The sequence below is a fragment of the Polyodon spathula genome, chromosome 1 (assembly GCF_017654505.1).
Source record: "Polyodon spathula isolate WHYD16114869_AA chromosome 1, ASM1765450v1, whole genome shotgun sequence".
NCBI classification, from domain to species: domain Eukaryota; kingdom Metazoa; phylum Chordata; class Actinopteri; order Acipenseriformes; family Polyodontidae; genus Polyodon; species Polyodon spathula.
The window spans coordinates 77,254,764-77,274,491 of record NC_054534.1 but is presented as its reverse complement, the minus strand read 5'-3'; the positions used below and the strand labels follow the sequence as shown (position 1 = coordinate 77,274,491).

General features: G+C 35.5%; 1 protein-coding gene across 9 annotated transcripts in view; it reads left to right on the top strand.

Moving 5' to 3' along the window:
* Positions 1–8,208: 8,208 nt before the first annotated feature.
* LOC121322718 (inactive ubiquitin carboxyl-terminal hydrolase 53-like) overlaps positions 8,209–19,728 on the top strand; it is a 58,618-nt gene continuing 47,098 nt past the window's right edge. For 3 of the 9 annotated variants that reach the window (XM_041262952.1, XM_041262979.1, XM_041262941.1), the window contains exon 1: positions 8,212–8,721. The gene's annotated coding sequence lies outside the window, so the exon portion shown is untranslated. Of the gene's footprint in view, positions 8,722–19,728 lie in introns of all 9 variants that reach the window. The other 6 variants (XM_041262986.1, XM_041263012.1, XM_041262971.1 and 3 more) reach the window with 4 other exon arrangements.

Sequence of the window (19,728 nt, the reverse complement as noted above, 5' to 3'; positions counted from 1 at the left end):
TTTTAAGTTCACATTTTAAGTCAGTAAGTTCCTTTACAACACTTTGCTTGTCTTGGTAGTCCCAGTTGTCATAGAAACTGGCGCACAGAAACTAAAAGCCTGTCAAAACAAAAATCTAAGTCAGTAACTTTCCACTGTTGATTTAACGGAGTGTTTCTCCTCATCTGGCTGCAGCAGACTGTACTGGCCAGGCACCTTGTGAGCTCAAGCAGACATCTGCAGGTCTGGCCTTTGTACTCCAGAGGTCGGTAGCTCGTCGACATCCACTCTCCTGGATGCATTTGTTTGTGAGGAAAATACCTGATAGATACCTGTAGAGAATCACTTTACTCAAAGTGTGCATGATAATGATAGACGGACCCCATGTTGCGAGCACAGTATTTAAGGGAACGTGTGCCATTTCATTTGAGGTTTATAACATGAAGTCGTGAATGAGTTTACATATCTCTTGCCCACGTTCACTATCATTACCTTTAAACAAGTTTACCATGGTATTTTTCACTGAATTTTTCCACTTTTACCATGCTTTTTCCATGGTAATACCATGTATTAACCATAATTTACCCTGGTTTACCATGTTTATAAATATGCTTTACCATACCTCACTGTTCTTTACATTGCTTTACCATGCTTTCACTATGCTTTATTATGCTTTGCTATGCTTCTACTATGGTAAACTTTTATAAGGGTAACTGATAAAAGTGCTTAATAAAGAAGTTCATAAAGGTAAATGTTCATGTGAACAACATGGTCTGAACATTATAAAGTGTTTGTTTTTTTCTTAGTATTTTTAAATATTATCTAAAATGTAAAAAAAAAAAAAAAAAACAACACCTACTAAACATTTTGACAAATTGTCTTTGTGAATGTTCTATACTACCTGTAAAATGAAAACTAAACAATCATTGACCTTTATAACCCTAACCTAACTTCAACTTTAACATCTTCTCTGCCGGGCAGGGGTTTGGTGGTTAGCACTGCTGCTTCACAGTGCCAGGGTCCTGGGTTCAGTTCTGGCCTGGGGATCTGTTTGTGTGGAGTTTGCATGTTCACCCTGCATGGGTTTTCTCCCACAGACCAAAGACATGACGTTCAGGTTGATTGGTCATTCTAAATTGCCCTTTGTGTGTGTGTGTGGTGCCCTGCAATTGACTGGCATCCCATCCAGGGTGTAGTCTCACTTTGCACCCTGTGTCTGCTGGGTTAGGCTCTGGCTCACACGATTACAGATAATGGATGGATCTTCTCTGCCTCTTTCAAATATGCTGGGTTTCAATGACCTCCTAATTGTCTTTTAATAGTTTCTGTTTCTGCCCTTTCAGCCCACTGAAATCTCATTCAGTCTTTATATATTCAAATGTGCTCCAACCCCCCGTTGGTTGTAAATTAACATTTTACATATTTTCTGATTAATATGCACAGTACAGGAACATTAGGTTAGTTTTGTGACATTTGGCTTTCCCAATTTCACCGCAGGTTGAAAATACACTTATAACTGCATTCCTATATGAGCCAGATCCTGAAAGAGCCATACAATACAGACACTCCCCTGGTTACACTATTCAAAGGAATTCTGGAATTCAGCATTTAAAATGTCCTACTTTATTCTGTATGGCTTTATTACAAAGGGAGTAGAAAAAAAAAAAAAAAAAAGATTTACCTTCTTATTATGTATGAGTTTGTATAAATGCAGACAGACCTTAAGTTGTCTCCTGCACAGTTAACAGTAGCATAAGAAAACTTTGATCGTATTAGCTGCATATAGGATTGTTTCCAGTCAGGCACACTGATCCTATAAATGTACTCTGACTGTAGTATGTGGAACTCCAGTATTTGTTTTAGACATTTTAAATATTGCTTTGCAAATTTCTCATTTCTTGGCACCTTTTTATATAATTGCTGAAATGCACACAAATTCTTTTGAGTGTGTTTAGTCTTAGGGGTCTGTATAGAACCAGCAGTAAGAGATTATAAAGGTGCCTGAAAACTGTTTCTATTGTTATTCCAAATAGTAGAAGAGTATAAAGAGTAGAAGCCTGGTGCTTTTGTTTCAGCAGGTGCTTACCTGAAGCGGATATCATTATCCTAAATCTACAGTTAAATGGCCCTATTTGTGGAGTATTGCTGACATAAAGTGGACAGTGTTGCTGTAAGCAGTTTAGGACAATTTAAGTTTTTTTTTTTTTTTTTGTCTGAGATCATTTGTGACAGTAATTATTGTGAACAGTTTCATCTTGCGTGATCGTCTGGGGTCTAATGCATAATCCACAGGAGTCTGCAGGAGTCTGCAGGAGTCTGCAGACAGCGACAATTTGGCTTATATATATAGGCGGCCTGACTGCTCAACAACACTTCTGAGATCTTACATGGAGACTTGTATTGCTCAAATTTTACTCACTTTTACACAATTGTTACCAAACCCTGAGAGAAAAGAAATATGCATATCCAATGTTTGCTGAAAGAGTAGACCAGATATTTCTGGTTTTATTATAGCAATGCTCACTAGTAATTTGAATAATTTGCAATGTCATGTTGACAATAAATTATTAGATGTATAAATCTTTCCTGTATAAGACTCAGAGAAGTAACGAGAGCACTGTTCTTGTACACATTTTATTCACAATTATTTTGTAAAGAATATGTACAGTGCATTGATGTTTCAGTCCAGATTCAAAATATTCAGAGCAGCCAACTTACTTGTCCATCTTGGGTAATGTATGTTTAGTGTTACTCACATGGACAGGAAACTTACCAGAATACCAAAGTCATCGAGTCAACCAACTGTAAAAGTGCCAGTCCTGAAAAATGTAGCCTTTATTACTAGTGTTGTAATTGTCACATGATAAGACAGCAATTCCAAGTCATTACGTAATTGATCCCAATTGGAATCTTGTAATTAACTGTTATTAGTGTTGCAACAGAATTGGAATGGAATTCATGAGAATGGTGGAATGTCCATGTGTCTTGTTTCGAATAAAATAAGTCATGATTTTTTTTTTTCATTAACCACCTCCCTGTATGGGTTAAGATTTATATTACATGACATGCACAAGTTTTGTTGGACTAAAAATGCATTTCCAGGATCAAATTAAGGCCTTTAGCTGATTTCATCTGCAGCAGTAGTGTAGTGGTAAATAAAAAGAAAAGTGGGTAAACTCCCCTGTTTGGTGGAGTTAAACAGATAGATTGAACAGATACATTATTATTGATTGTCCGCCAACCAGAGCCCTGCTCCCATACAGTTATTTCTTCTCTCAAGTGCTTTTCAGTTGTGAACAGTCATGGACCCAACGGTGTGCTTCACTGAACAGTTCTGTGACCGTCCTTTCACGGGATAGCATGAAGGCTACTAGCACTGCCCTGGAGGTCCACTGTGCCTAACAACAGAACAGTGACAGAACATAAACAACCAATCACAGAACACTCTCGCACACACAAACAGAACACATGGTCCAGTGGCCACTCCCCCTTGCTTGTGCTGCGGTTTTCTGACAGAGAGCTCAGCAGAGTCTCGGGCACAACACAACAGAGTTGCTCACTGTTAAAATATCTTGTCTTTAACCCAGGATTTGCACACCACAGGAGAATAGAAATGAGTAAACTCTAATCCATTATATGAGAAGTGGGTAAACACTGTATCGCCCAAATTAAAAGTTTTACCTGTGTACCTGTGTATACCTTCAACTACACCACTGATCTGCAGTCTCCAATACAACTAGGCAATAAACAGTTAAAAAGAAAATCATCTGTATATAGAAATAAATATACATAATATCACTGTGCCCCCCTTGCTTACTTCTAATAATGACTTTGTCCTTCTAATAATGAATTGCCCTTACTGATGAGCACCCACCCCTAAGCATACTTATACACTCATTGTTTCACTTTCCCCATTAAAAGAACTCGGAGAAAATGTTTTTTTACCAGCATGCAAAATCCTAACTGGGGCTGCCAGCATCCCAGTTCAACTGGTTATATCTCAGTTTACTAGCAATTGAAACAGTGCTGAATCTAAAACCCATTGCAGCTTGGTCTTAACATTAAAAGTCATATACTGAAAACACATAAACTATGCTGCAAAATACTTTGAAACTATTTTGTGTAAATGCAAAGTGAAGCAATCGCATTATATTCCAGACTGTGGGGCCTATTTTAATTAACTAAATAACTCAGCCATTAACAGTTTTTTAATGTAATCTTAATGACTTTGCTTTACTGTTGCATTTGCTGTTGGGGTTGAACTGCTGATGACAAGCAATATTTTTCACATTATGGCAGAGCCTACATGGTTGCAGTAGAACTGTTACATTGTGATAATGGAGTAATTTATTACAAACATAATGTGCCAACACAATTTGACAAAGTCTATTTTTCAGGGAAGCAATAGGCCCTATTCACAAATCGTAACCTCATGAGTTATTTTGAAACAGTTTAAATTAATGAAATATAGTTTTGTTAAACCTTTCTTGTTAAGCAAACCAACAACAGTCTAGAAAAGTTTAATGAAGATCAGACTTTATTTATTTGAGAAGAACAGCCCCTGCTACAGCACTTGGGCTGAATATGATAAGGATGCAACCACGGCCTACTCTATAAGGAAAAACAACTTTAAATTAGTCATGAGTTTATTAATTATTATTATGTATGTGGCCATATAATGAATTAATTTAACAGTCAAAATATTACATTGAACACTTTTGAACTCCCCAGCCTCTTTTTTTTTTTTTTTTTTTTTTTACCCTCGTTTCACCCCATATAGTATTAACAATAGCAATCAATGACCTTGTTTTGGGGAAATTAAGTAACATATTCTCTGTTAAAAAAGACTCATGCAAGAGCACATTATAATTGAAAAGCAATCACTGCCATATAACGCGACACGATTTTTAAAAGAGAAATCTATTTTAATTCTATTTGTAACAACACATTATCCATTTGACTGCACTAAATGCTTCCATTGTCTTTACAGTATGTGTCAGTCAGAAAACAACATCTTGTCACAACTAACTCTAGCTAAAATAAAGATTAAAATTAGATAACCTTAAAATACACAACTACAAATGCTGAAGAAGATATGATTAGGAAAACACTATACAACAGTTCTTGTTCAAAAGACATTGTATTATTTAGTCTAAACAAACATACAGTATGAGACCATTACTGCCCTTAGAAAATGTTTTATAATATTTGGTGTATGATTAAGCAATGTCAGACTAACTGTATTTTTTTCATGATAAATCATGTCTTGCACATAATGTATTAATCTAAATATAAACAGCTGTACTGTATATGTAAGAATGCTACTTGGGTAATCACACAAAAAAAAAAAAAATACACTTTAATTGTATATATTTCATGTGCACTGTTATTCCCTGTGTAGATTAAAAGCATTACAATGTCATCCCTGCTTGTGGTATTAACCAACCAATTGCTGCCTTCATAAGAATCTATTTATTGAGTCCCTTTTCTTCTTGATAAGTGATAATACAATCTACTTCAGAAAGAACAGTTTGAGAAGTTGTGCTACTGGTAAAATACTTTACAATGAGGTATAATGGCAAATCAAATACCTTACCACACAGAATATTGAGTTTGAATAGTCCATTTAGCATAGAGTGTGTTTTAGGCATAGACAGCACCCGTCAAGTCCACCTACCTATAGCTAATCATATGTGTTACTAAAATAAGCTTTACATTGTATGGTGCGGCTATCTTTATAGCATCTTTTAAAAAGTACCAAATAACAAAACAAATGACAAGTATGATAACAATAATGAATGGTTTGGGCATTGTGTGCCGGACCACAAAAATGTTCTGGCCTGGGACAAGTTTTTAAGTCAGACCCCCTGGCAATCATTTTTCCTCTCAGCTGTAAAAATAAATCGCCCTGTCAGAGCCAGGGATAATTTTCTGGTTGTCCTGCCCCCCCCCCCCCCCCCCCCCCCCCCCCCCACAGCATGTGTATGCAGTGTTAACATTACAGAATTGCACACAGTTATAAATTAAAATGTAATCCTTTGGTACTGTATGTAAACAATACAGGTACAGCAAAGAAGGTGGTGGCCATAGAATTCACACAGTTCACCATGTTTTATTGACACAGTAGAGAGTTGTGTCAATAAGTTGTCACTTTATTGCTTTGCTGCCAAACAGCTGCAAAACAACCTTTTCTGCAAACATTGTGAGACCGCGCATGCAGGCTCGACTGTTACGCCAAAACCACCACTCTTCACTGCCTCTCACTGCTCATTTTTGTTACAAAATGTTCGCTATTCTCTTTAGACACAGAGATCGTGCATAGGGAATGTAGTGATAAAAATAAGGAAAGTCATTGAAACTTGTGTCTTCATTCATTTATATAATCAACTCCTAACATATGCAGGCAGCCAAAAGATTAGTGGATTCATCAGTACATTTGATAGATGTAACTGGGCATTGACAAATAAATTGAAATGTATCAATTTAAACTGTGCTGAAGGGGTATTTTCTTCATTAGCCACACTGGCTGCCCCTGTCAGTAGTATTGAAAAAACAGTCAAGGCACTTCAAGGCGAGCATCAAGAGAAACAGCTGTTGGCAAAGCTGTTTAGCTGACCCCTGCTTGAGTGACTGTGTGATAATCCAACATTCACTGCCATGTAGGACAGTAGACAGGCATGAGATTTTTTTCATCAGACACATTTATTTTCTCTACTGCTGTCATCATGTTTGGTGGGGATAGTCAAAAATACATGATGGATTTGACCAACAGTTAGATCATAGCTGCACCTGTTGCAACTTAGATTATCTTTGTGGGTTTCTTGCTGCCTGGAGCTTTGCAATCATATTTATTCAGGTTACTTTCTAGGCTCCCTTTGTGTGATGACTATTTTGGTGAATCCTGGTGATTTCACAATACTAACCTTCCAAAATCTAAACCCAAACCAAAGAGTCAAAGGCTCCAATATACACTACCCCAGTTGTCAGTGAACCCAGAGACATCCACAATGGCGTTGTAAATAATATATGAAAATCTCACTAACCAATCAGTTGACTTCTTGGCCGATACAGAGTCGAAGCACTGGAACTGAACAGCTTTCACATTCCATTTGAATCTTGCAGCAATGTGACTTTTCAACTCTACTAGCTGCACCTAGTGTCTCTATCCATCTATTGTATAATGTTGCTAACAGAGTTGAAATGTAACATTGTTTTAGGATTCTCCAGACAAGTTCAAAGCCAAGTAAACACAAACTGATAAAAACTGAATATTGGAGAAACATACTTAGATTGTAAACACCACAAAATAGTATGAGAAATACATGTTCTCGTTTTTTTGTGTAGGTGTAACAGACAGTGTTGTGTAATGTAATGTTGTTTACCATGTTGTCAGTGAGATGACATTACATTAATAGTTATATAACTATGAACGTAGATGAGCCTGGCTCTTTTGCATATGGGTTAAGATGCTCGCTTGCGCTGCAAAGTCTTGCTGGTTTGTGTGCTACCTCTGTCCTGGTACATAGGGAATCATTCTATTACATATAAAAAACATGGGATGCAGAATAATTGGGGGTCTGCAACAGTTAAAAAACAATGCTATTTTTTTTTATTGAAGTCACAGCTCATGAGCTATTCTTTATGTTATTGCCTAATACAACTGTGTATTCAAGGTATATGAAATATAAGTAAGCTAATCCTTTGCCCTGTTTGAGGCTTTTTTTTTTTCTTAATTGTCCTTAGAACTATTCAATGACGTACTTCAGTATGTGTGTTTGATGAGAATACGTGTTAGTCAAGGAGGTCTGTTTTGTGAAAGGAAATTAGAGACAAATAAGAGAGTTTAAGAAGGCTAGAATAAAGGGACTTTATATAATACAAACTCTCTGGAGTGGAAATAGAAGGGAATGGAGGAATGTAAACACAAAGAGAAAACCCTGAGGTTGTAGGCTGCACTGGGAATGGGCTCTTGAAGTATAAGCATAATAATCAGCTCTCTAGATACGGTGTAGTTTTATTACTTACTCAGTGGATTCCTGTAAATATGCTTTCACCAGCGCTCTTCAACAAGCTTCCCACTGAGCTACATACCTGAAATCAGGTAGGAACTGGTAAGCGGGAACGTAATGAATTGTATATCTTCTACATTTTCGGGTTACGGAATCATTGCAACACCTACAAGACTCAACAGTGCCGAGAAACTCCTCCCTTGCAAAGAGTGACCGCATGACTTGGTGTCTGTGTGGAAGCAGACTGGCAGGAGTGCACAAAATAAACGAGAGGCGGGGTTTGACCTCCTTGCTCTGAAAACATCTCATCCAATGTTTCAGGTGCCCGGAAAGAAACAGGACTCACTACCGCCGCTCACCAACAAATATTTATGCTTACAGAATTTAAGCACCAGTACAGCGAGTGCTAGGAGGAGGATACGAGAAACGCACATATGAAATAACAGGGAGAATGGAAGAAGAGAAAGCCGAATAAGAGAAATAAATCATGCCATGTTTCCAAAACTTGGTTTCTATTCGAAAGGATTCGCTTTGGGGGATTCAGTACATTGTTAATCCTAGATACTGCTTTAAAAATCGTCTGTGAAAATCTCCTGCATTTTCACCCTGGAACTGCTCTTTCAGGCCATGAGTTGAAGCGGCAGTTGTTGTTAGTACAAGTAAGTTAAATCGAAGCATTCTAGGTGGATACGTGAAAAATAGGTTTGGAAACGAGTCATTTGGTCATATAAAGGTAAGTAGTTGAATATATGCCTAATAAGTAAGAAAACTTAGTTTCAACGCCATTTTAGCTTTACGCATATGCTTTAAATATTACCTGAGACACAGGTATATATATATATATATAGTCTATATATATATAATATATATATATTATATATATTACAGATGTCCCGAAACCGCTTCGGCGTAAGCAGCCTCAGTTATTTCGATGAGTTCAACTAAAAATTAAAATTACTGTAACCACCGATCCTCAGAAAAGTATAAATACAGACGTGTTGTCGAGTGTCAAGTAAAATAGTGTAAACTGAAGTTTTAAAAACTTCTTTCTTGCCGACACCTTTTCCATTGATAGACGTTAATTTTACTTACTGTTAGGTTTTGCTATTTAAAAAAAAAAAAAAAAAAAAAAAAAAAAAAAAAGTACTGTAATGGTATTACTTTAATTAAAAATATACATAAAGTTGTATTTAAAATATAATTCCATTATAGCTGGGTTTTTTTTTTTAATTCTATTAAGCCAAAATCCTAACACACTCTTCCTGAGAACCCGTTTGTTTACATTTTCAAAACGTAGTTTTAAATATTTAAAGCTCACTTAAATCCGCCCTGCATCGCACGTCATTCTGTTCGCCCAATACACATGTTGTGTTACTTACTACTTGCAGCAGAACAGACATTTTAAAAGTAGATTGCCTTGTATTTCCAAGTTAAAATTATCAACACATCCATATTTTTATTTTGTGCAATATGAATGTTATACTTCACAACTGAGAAACAGAATTCTTGCTTAAGAACGGCTCCGATCTTTCACTGTAACAAATTTATATATATATATATATATATATATATATATATATATATATATATATATATATATATATTTCCTATATCGGATTGATTTCAGGTATGTAGCTCAGTATATTACACACATGCGTGTGTGTGTATGTATGTATGTATGTATGAAATCCTAGTTCTGTGCCAGCTGCCTTGCCAGTTTTTGGGATGTTAAATCAGGATGTGTCCTGGTGGTGCGGTGTGTCATCTGTGACATTTGTTTTAAAAAAAAAAAAAAAAAATGTTTTACAAGATGTACAGTTTTATTATAATGTGATCTTTCTTATATACTGTATATGTTGCAGATGAGTAGTTATCTATGAAACGGTAAATGTTCCAGCTTTGTTTTGTTTTTGGTCTGCAATGCCCTCAGCCATGATGAATTTTACACTCAATTTACACTTTGTTTTTGTTTATTTATCAGTCTTCCATGGTTTAACTGCCTTCATGCTCAATCAGAAAGAAGACATTGTTAACAGCTTATTTATGTAATCAAATGTATGGTAGCACAGACACACAAGCTTCCTTCCATCTTGGAATGTGTTTGCAAGTACATAACTCTCTGTGATACATATACAGTACTGTACGCACTGTGAAATATTAATGTTGTAGCAAGGGCCATAAAATACTGCTGTACAAAACTGAAATTACAAAATATCATTGTTTTCTAAATTAAATTAATGTTGTACTAATAAGTACAGTATGTAGCTAAAATGAGTAATATTACTTGTAAAATCTTCTTAAATTTGTAAGACTTACTGGAAGAAATGATCCCCCTTAAACAAATGGGCAATCTTATTTGGGCGATTTGAATATGACTGTTAACCAAAACTGTTCTTATAGCAACAGCTTTTGACAGGTGGTCTTGAAAACTTGTTTTACCTGTACTGGCTTGGAAGCGCTATTTATTGTTTCAGTTTCCTACTGCACCTTATAAATTGCATACATAAATAAAAATCCCAATTGGGCCCAACGTTCACAAATATAGAAAAAAAATAATGCGTTATATTATCTGAAATAAATTATATAAAATAAAGTGCTGGGATGAACACAGGATTTTCATGTTTTTGCTCATAATTTAAATATTCGTTAAGATATTCATTTGTTTTTCAAAAAGTAATAAAATCGGAATAAAACAATGATTTTATCACGCATTTCAACTGTGGTAAGAATTAAGAAAAGAAAAAAATTTTTCTTTTTTTCATTCCTTGCCATTGCGGTTTCTTCACAGTAAAAACTGACCATCGACACGTTTTCATAAAGTACAGTAATAACGTGAAGTTTACTTGTGCCTTTTTGTAGCTGAAGAAGCAAACGAAAGCTGAAATTTAACTTTAAACACGGCAAATAAAAAAAAAAAAAAAAAAAAAAAATATATGGAAATGGAATTTCCGCTTTGGTTCTTGTTTATTACATACCACATAACAGAAAATTGCAACAAAATATCAGTGCATGCGGGCGAATAATCTGGTTGTTTACTTTTTGCTCTCTAAAACTTTTAGAGACAGTCCAGAGATGTGCTTTTTCATTTGCTATTTTTTTTAAATGCAAATTCTGGTGAGACGGTAAGTAAGTGCAAGGTATTTTTGTAATTTGTCAGTGGAATGTGAAACAAGCAGTGTGATTGGTCGAGCAAGGTTCCAGCTGTCTGTATATTGGATAGATATGGACAGTTGGAGCCTTGTCACATATTCAAAATCACTTTGTTGCCTCACAGAAGTTAAAGTACCGATAGCCATCTTGTTTACAGTTTCAGTAAGTATAAAACTGAGCGACCAATTACCAGCAAAAAAATAAATAAAATAAAAAATGTAAAATCGCAAAGTGGTAAATAGACATGCTGATTTGTATGAAAAACAATTAAATGAACTGGAAGATGGCAAGACAGAAAAAATACCAAAAGAATAAATAAATATATATAAAAAAAATGCTGTCTTTATATTCACTCACCCCAACTTTGTCACTTCAAATAATGTATTTTTAGTTGTTTGTAAACGCACTTATGCACATTATCCAACCCTCTCCGACACAGACCTTGAAAAATGAGTGAAATCCGAAATGTCATTATTTATTTATTTTGTTTACTCCCGTTCTGGAAAACGAGAGCGTCTTGCACTCGCAGAAAAAAAAATGAATTTGTTGTTGTCTCAACTCTTTTCAATGGCAATGTAAAATTCAACACATCAAAAATAAATATTTACTTACTTTTGCATATTTCAATTAAATCCATTTACTCAGCTTAACTTATTTTGTAGTTCAAAGTTATAAATGGGACTACTTTTGTGGTCCCTTATTTGGCATAAGGATATAAAAATGTAATTTTTTTTCAAATCCATTGTTTGACCTAGATGATTATACATACAATAAGTCCCTTGAGATGGTTGTCCTCCCAGGCATTGGCAGTTATGGGACTGAAGGCACTAACCCCGAGACGTCCATGAGTCTCTGTATACAGACCTTGTTGCTATGTATATATATATATATATATATATATATATATATATATATCCTATATAGATATAATATATATATTATATATATATTAAATATAGGTGCCTATAGAAAAGTATACAACCCCTTTCAAATTTTTCACCTTTTGTTGCCTGGAACCTTAATTTTATAATAATTAAAAAAAACAAAAAAAAAAAGTATTTAAACATGTACCTGGACTTATTGAAGGTTCAAAAAATAAGATCTTTAAACATCTAATTAATTTTCATTTCGACTTTATCTATTGGTTGGATAGTGTAACAGCATTGTCCTAATTATGGAAAAGGATTAATTAACTACAGTCTTTTATGGCCAAGACTGGTCGAAGTGTGCGTGTGACAACAATATCCCAAGCACCCCACAAATCTGGCTTGTGTGATAGGGAACCAAGAAGGAAGCCATTACTCAAGAAGCCCACCTTGAATCCTGTTTGAAGTATGCAGAAAAACACTCAGGAGATTCTGTAGCCATGTGGCAAAAAGTTTTGTGGTCTGACGAAACTAAAACGGAACATTTTGGCCTAAATGCAAAGTGTTATGTTTGGCGCAAACCCAGCATAGTGCATCACCCAAAGAAAACCATCACTACTGTGAAGCATGGTGGTGGAAGCATCACATTATGGGGATGTTTCTCATCGGCAGGGACTGGGGCAGTTGTCAGGATAGAAGGGAAAATGAATGGAGCAAAGTACAGCGAAATCCATGAGGAAAACCTGATGCCCTCTGCAAGAAAGCTGAAACCGGGACAGAAGTTCACCTTTCAGCATGACAATGACCCAAAGCACACAGCCAAAGCTACGCTGGAGTGGTTAAGGAACAAAAAGGTAAATGTCCTTGAGTGGCCCAGTCAGAGCCCCGACCTAAATCCAATTGAAAATTTGTGGCATGACTTGAAGACTGCTGTCCATCAACGCTCCCCAAGGAACTTGACAGAACTTGAACACTTTTGTAGAGAATGGTCAAATATTGCCAAATCTAGGTGTGCAAAGGTGCTTCCACCAAGTATTAATTCAGGGGGGTGGAGACTTACCCAATTATGATCTTTCAGTTTTGTTTTTTTAATATATATAATTTTTTTCTCAATAAAAACTTTTCCCCTTAACAGTGTGGAGTATGGTGTGTAGATACGTAGAAAAAAATGCATGAAACTCTGAGGCACTGACACAATAAAATGTGAAAAAAGTTCAAGGGGGTGTACACTTTCTATAGGCACTGTATATGTATGTGTGTGTGTGTGTGTGTGTATATATATATATATATAATATATATATATATATATATATATATATATATATATATATATATACACACACACATACATACATACAGTGCCTTGCAAAAGTATTCAGACCCCTGACCAATTCTCTCATATTACTGAATTACAAATGGTACATTGAAATTTCGTTCTGTTCGATATTTTATTTTAAAACACTTAAACTCAAAATCAATTATTGTAAGGTGACATTGGTTTTATGTTGGGAAATATTTTTAAGAAAAATAAAAAACTGAAATATCTTGCTTGCATAAGTATTTAACCTCCACACATTGAATATTTGGTAGAGCCACCTTTCGCTGCAATAACAGCATTAAGTCTTTTGGTGTAAGTATGTACCAGCTTTGTACATAGTGTCGGAGTGATTTTGGTCCATTCTTCTTGGCAGATTTGCTCCAGGTTGTTCAGGTTGGTTGGATGACGCTTGTGGACCGCAATTTTCAAATAGTGCCACAGATTCTCAATGGGATTGAGATCAGGACTTTGACTAGGCCACTGTAGGACATTCACCTTTTTGTTCTTGAACCACTCCAGTGTTGCTTTGGCCTTGTGCTTGGGCTCATTGTCCTGCTGAAAGGTGAATTTCCTCCCAAGCTTCAGTTTTTTCGCAGACTGAAGCAGATTCTCTTGCAGTATTTTCCTGTATTTTACTCCATCCATTCTTCCTTCAATTGCAACAAGATGCCCAGTCCCTGCTCATGAGAAGCATCCCCACAGCATGATGCTGCCACCACCATACTTCACTGTAGGGATGGTGTGTCCTGAGGGATGGGCAGTGTTAGATTTGCGCCACACACAGCGCTTTGAGTTTTGGCCAAAAAGCTCTATCTTGTTCTCATCTGACCACAAAACCTTTTCCCACATCGCAGCTGGGTCACTCTCATGCTTTCTGGCAAACTCCAGACGTGCTTTCAGATGGTACTTTTGGAGTAACTGCATCTTTCTTGCCACCCTCCCATACAGGCCAGTGTTATACAGAGCTCTTGATATGGTTGACTGGTGCACCATTACTCCACTCCCAGCCACTGAACTCTGTAGCTCCTTCAAAGTGATTGTTGGCCACTCTGTGGCTTCTCTCACAAGTCTCCTTCTTGTTTAAGTGCTGAGTTTTGAGGGAAGGCCTTTTCTTGGCAGTGCCTGGGTGGTGTGATGCAGCTTCCACTTCCTGATTATTGATCTAACTGTGCTCACTGGGATATCCAAACACTTGGATGTTATTTTGTACCCTTTCTCTAATCTATGCATTTGTATTACTTTATCTCTAACTTCTGTAGAATGCACTTTGTTCATTATTTTCCTTCAGATTCTCAGCCTTACCAATGATCCTTCAACATTGGGGTTTTTATCCAGAAAATGTGACAGCAACTTTAATGGTTCACAGGTGGAGGCCAATGGTAAGGTAATTGTGTCCTCGTTAGGGTCATTTCTTTCATCAGTGCAAACTGGGAGCTTCCACAGCACAGGGGTTGAATACTTATGCAAGCAAGATATTTCAGTTTTTTTGTTTTTCTTAAAAATATTTCCCAACATAAAACCAATGTCACCTTACGGTAATTGATTCTGAGTTTTGTGTTTGAAAATAAAACATCAAACAGAACCAAATTTCAATGTGCCATTTGCAATTCGGTAATATGAGAGAATTGGTCAGGAGTCTGAATACTTTTGCAAGGCACTGTATGTATGTGTGTGTGTGTGTGTGTGTGTGTATATATATATATATATATATATATATATATATATATATATATATATATATATATATATATATATATATATATAAATAAAATAAACTATATAATATGTTTCTTTTGAAACAAACTGGATATATTGGTTTTTGATTTTTTCATTAGTTGTGACAGTAAGAGAGCTTCCTTTTTATTTCAGGTCCTGAACTCATTTAATTTCAGAAAAGGCCCACTTAAGAGAGTTTGAATTCCAAACCCCAAAGTTAAAGGTGTTTCTGAATTATGACCATTAAGAGTAATACACTTTTTAAAAATTTAATTTCATGGTTTGGTATACTAGTTGATTGGCAGATCCATTGAAAGCTGTCGACCATAGGAATTCATCTTAACAGGGCCAAAGGGATATTGGCTGGAAATCTAAAACAGTCAGAGGAATTATTTCCATTCGGAGTACTAGACAGTGCTGGACATTGGTGTGATTGTTTGGGAACTGTCTGATACACAAGCCCAGTGCAGGTGAAGTGCAGGTTTTTCTCACTTTGAAAGTAGTTCACATTTGCTGGCAGAGAGAGGGCAACATTTCTGGCAAACAGCTGATAGTCTAAACAGGAAAAAGTCTTACTGCTTTGTTATCGGAAATATCTGAATTCTTACCGTGGGAAAACTGGATTTTAATATTTCAGCATTGTATTTTCAATTTTTTCTGCCAATTTTAACTACATAAGAAAGAGTAAGTGTCACAGCTGATTTTCTTGTGTAGACCAACACCTATAGAAAAGAGCTTCAAATGATTATTTTCAATGACGGACATGTTGTTACCTGTCAATTTGTATAAATATTTTTCCAGAATTTGGGCCAAAACTAACAAATCCCTTATTGACACTTTTCCCTTTTATTCTTGTTTGGTGTTCTGAGATTTAATTACACCACTAAGAGTTCAAGATAACATAGTAGTCAAATGCTAGATAAGAGTACATTCACCTAAAATATATACTTACAACGTCTTAAAAACCAGGCCCTATATGTACTGTAAGCCAACTTGGTTAAACTGAGGAAGCCACTTGCATGCTTGCAATGACAAGTCTCTTAACCAAACAGCTGTTTTTGTTTTGCAGATTATACCTTATATACTGTACAGTCTCAGAAAATATTGGCTTTATAATATAGAGATTTAAAAAAATAAGGAGTGATAATACCCCATTAAAATACATTTGTCACTTCTTTTTTTTTTAAATTTTTTTGGCGAGAGACTGCTAAAATTGAAACCAGTTCCTCCTATTGAGTTAGACTTAATGTTTCTAATACAATAATAAACACAAAAGGGAAATTGTCAAATAGACCTATGCATATAATAAATACACCCAAAGTAAACATAAACGGTATTGGTGCCTGGCTGACTAAGTTGGGCCTGAAAACCTTTTTTTTTTTTTTTTTTTTTTTTAAAAAAAGAATAGTATGTGTTTTGTTTCTTTTAATTTTTAGTTTTGAGGTGAAATATATGCGCAAGAATGAACTGCATGTTAAAAAGCTTGCAGTGAGTTTCCAGTAGGAAAACTACTGTACATGTTGTTTTTTAAATGCAAACAGTGGACGGGAACTTTCTCTAACCTAGATTGGTTAAGAAAAAAATTTGGGACAGATTATACACATTATACTGCAGTCACCAGATACGTGACTCTGTTCACACCTGCCCTTCAGGCAGAATTCTAAAACTTGTTGCATTCAGCTTGACCAGTGTTAACTAGATGAGTCCTGCTTTGTGAAGCAGCCTTTATGATGACCGCCGTCAAATCTTTGCTGTTACACACATATAAACACCTATGGTTTGTGAGAGGAGGTGTGTTTGCAGCAGTTCAGTATAAAACAAAGTGCTAATGAAAGTAATTTATGTGACAAAATGTGTGTAGTGCACTGAGTATTTTGTTTTTGAAGCCACAAGGCTACCAACTGAGTGAGATTTGCATAGTATTTTGTAGAGGTCACTGGTAAGATGTTGTAAGGTCAGGCAACTGAATCTTTTTGTAAGATATAGCCTACAGTAAAGATTTTCTCGTTTCTATGTTTGTATCAGTCTTAGGCATTTAGATGCACTCTGTATAATTACATACTGTATATAGAGCTAAATAAACAAGTAATAAATCATTTGTCTCTTTAATATAGCATGCATTGTTACTCCGTGGTTTTATTGAGGTTACAGAGTAAATAAAATGTTGTGCTTCAATTTTATGCAGCTACATTTCACCATTGATGTGTTGTCATTTGTGTTTTGTTCTGCATGCAAAGCATAATGTTGAATAAAAAATTGCCAAGAGGTTATGACCAAAACCATCAGAAAAAGTGTGACAGAAACCTCTCGGTGCATCTGAGGGCCGTGTAACACAAGTTTCCAGATGGTCACAGCAACTGATTTAAAATATAACTGGGGGCCATAATATAAAAAGACTGAGCTTAACCACTGAGCCACCAAATGTTAAAGTCATTAAAAATAAATAAAACACAGTGTACATATAACAGTTCACTGTATTACAATCTCAGCAGCTGAATTGAAAATGATTCCTGTTAAAGTCACATTTTAATCCTTCACTGTTAAATTATGCTTAAATGTGGTACTTTAAAGAATAACATTGAGAAAATGTGAACATACAAGTTAAGAATACAAAATAAACCTTTCTGTAAATTCAGTGTTTTCATTGGAAGTCTTTCTCATAATCTTCAAATTGAGAAACTTAATACTTTTTTTTTTTTTTTTTTTTTTTTTTTTAATACAGTTGATGCTGCTGATTAACAACCTCTCGATCCCCAGCAACATGTTCTCATTAAGAGAAAGTTGCCAATAAGCGAAAAGCCCCCATTTTCAAGTGTATTTATATGGAACAACGATATATACTATAGTTGTACAAATATGGCATTGAAATACATGTTTTAAATGTTAGAGTGTTAAAAAATTTACATGAGAAACACGAAATACCCAAACATAGAACTGTTTACTTCACATGTGTGTAATACAAAAAAAAATTAAAAAGCAGTAGGCTTAAATAGTACTACACAAGGATGTACTACAATTTTCTGGCAACTAGTAATAACGTTGTCAATAAGCTGTGTGCAGTTGCTAATATCAGAATTCCATTAACATTAAAGTCTATGGGATGTGATTGGTTCCTTGGAAAATGTTATTAATAGCTGTAGGCTGTCTATCAATGTTGCTAATGTTATTAATAGTATTTCCAAATTTAGCCCTATTGAGTGTTTAATACTTACGGATGTCATATAACCTAATGAACATGTCGACTGTTTTCACAGACCCCAATTAGCAAGCACTAATGTTGGACTAGTGTTTGTTGGTTTGTGAAATAAGTTAACTCTTTGTTGCATTGTGCAGTACATTTCAATAATGTAACCCTACTGTGCAAAATGGTGATAAAGATAAGAGCACTCAAACCAGATTTACCAGCTTCAGTAAACAAACTTGTACCTTTGCAATGCAACTGTATTAAATAATTTTAGAAATTACAGTACAGAGGAGTATAGAGTAGCACAGTAATACGTTTTTGGATAGGTATCAAACTAATTTGCTTTGGTAACCCACTTTATTCAAATTGGTTAATATGTAAGCAATAAGGCATGACAGGGTTTGTGATATACTCAAATATCATCATGCTCCCCGTTGTGTTGCAAGTCACGAGGCGAAGCTGAGTGGTTTCAACCACCCAGGGCATGATTCTATTAGAGTATATCCCACACCCTGAAGTGTCTTGATGCACTAATACTATGGGTTAACTACCTAATTGAAGAAAAAAGTTTTTTTAAATAACAAAAAGTTGTTTTTATTAAATATCCTTCCAGAAATAGTTCCATATACAGTAACTTAAAAAATAGATGTATAGATGTTTATTTGAACATTGCAGTTGAACGTTTTTCTTTATTCATTACTTCTTGTAATTCATGGATTCATAATATTTTAAAGTAAAATATTACTGCCATTTTCATCACACAGCACACAAACGTCCCTTCACAAGATCTGTGACAGTATCAGGTGACAGTGCTGCTGTGTTTTTTTTTTGTTTGTTTGTTTTGTTTTTAAATATAAATCGTCCTTTGTTATCCGGAGAAGTGACAAGAGGTATCCATACCAGATTAGCACCAGCGCTTCACAGGGACGAGAAAGTCATTTGCATTATGGAATACCCAGTCACTTATCAAACTGCATTTGTGGTTTATGGCTGGACAACGTGGAGAACTATTGGGCCTGTGTTAAGAAACAATTTAAAACAACTGCAGAGATAGTATACCATCGTACCTGGATGAATATATGTGTGAGAAAGGTACGGCAGGAATTGTTGAGGTGTTTTTTTTTTAATATTGCATCAACTGAGGAGTTTAGACATATTGTAAACTGGGTGCAGCGGCAGCAAAACATCCATTTAACCACAAAAGGCTTTTTTTTTTTTCACTACTTGAATTGTTCTATGGTGTCCTATTCAAAATCTCACGTACACTTCGGTTTCCCAAATGGTCAACATTTACATGAATCTGGTTAGTTATTTCTATTTTTTATTATAGTGGCGAATGGATGTCTACCAGTGATTTGCCCCTTTTTGAAAATAAGTGGCGATTCATGGTGATATGCTGTAATATCAACACCCCCATGTGACCTGTTTTGACCAATTTGGATGAGTATGTGATATTAGAGTATATCCCACACCCTGAAGTGTCTTATTGTGCTTATAAAATGGGTT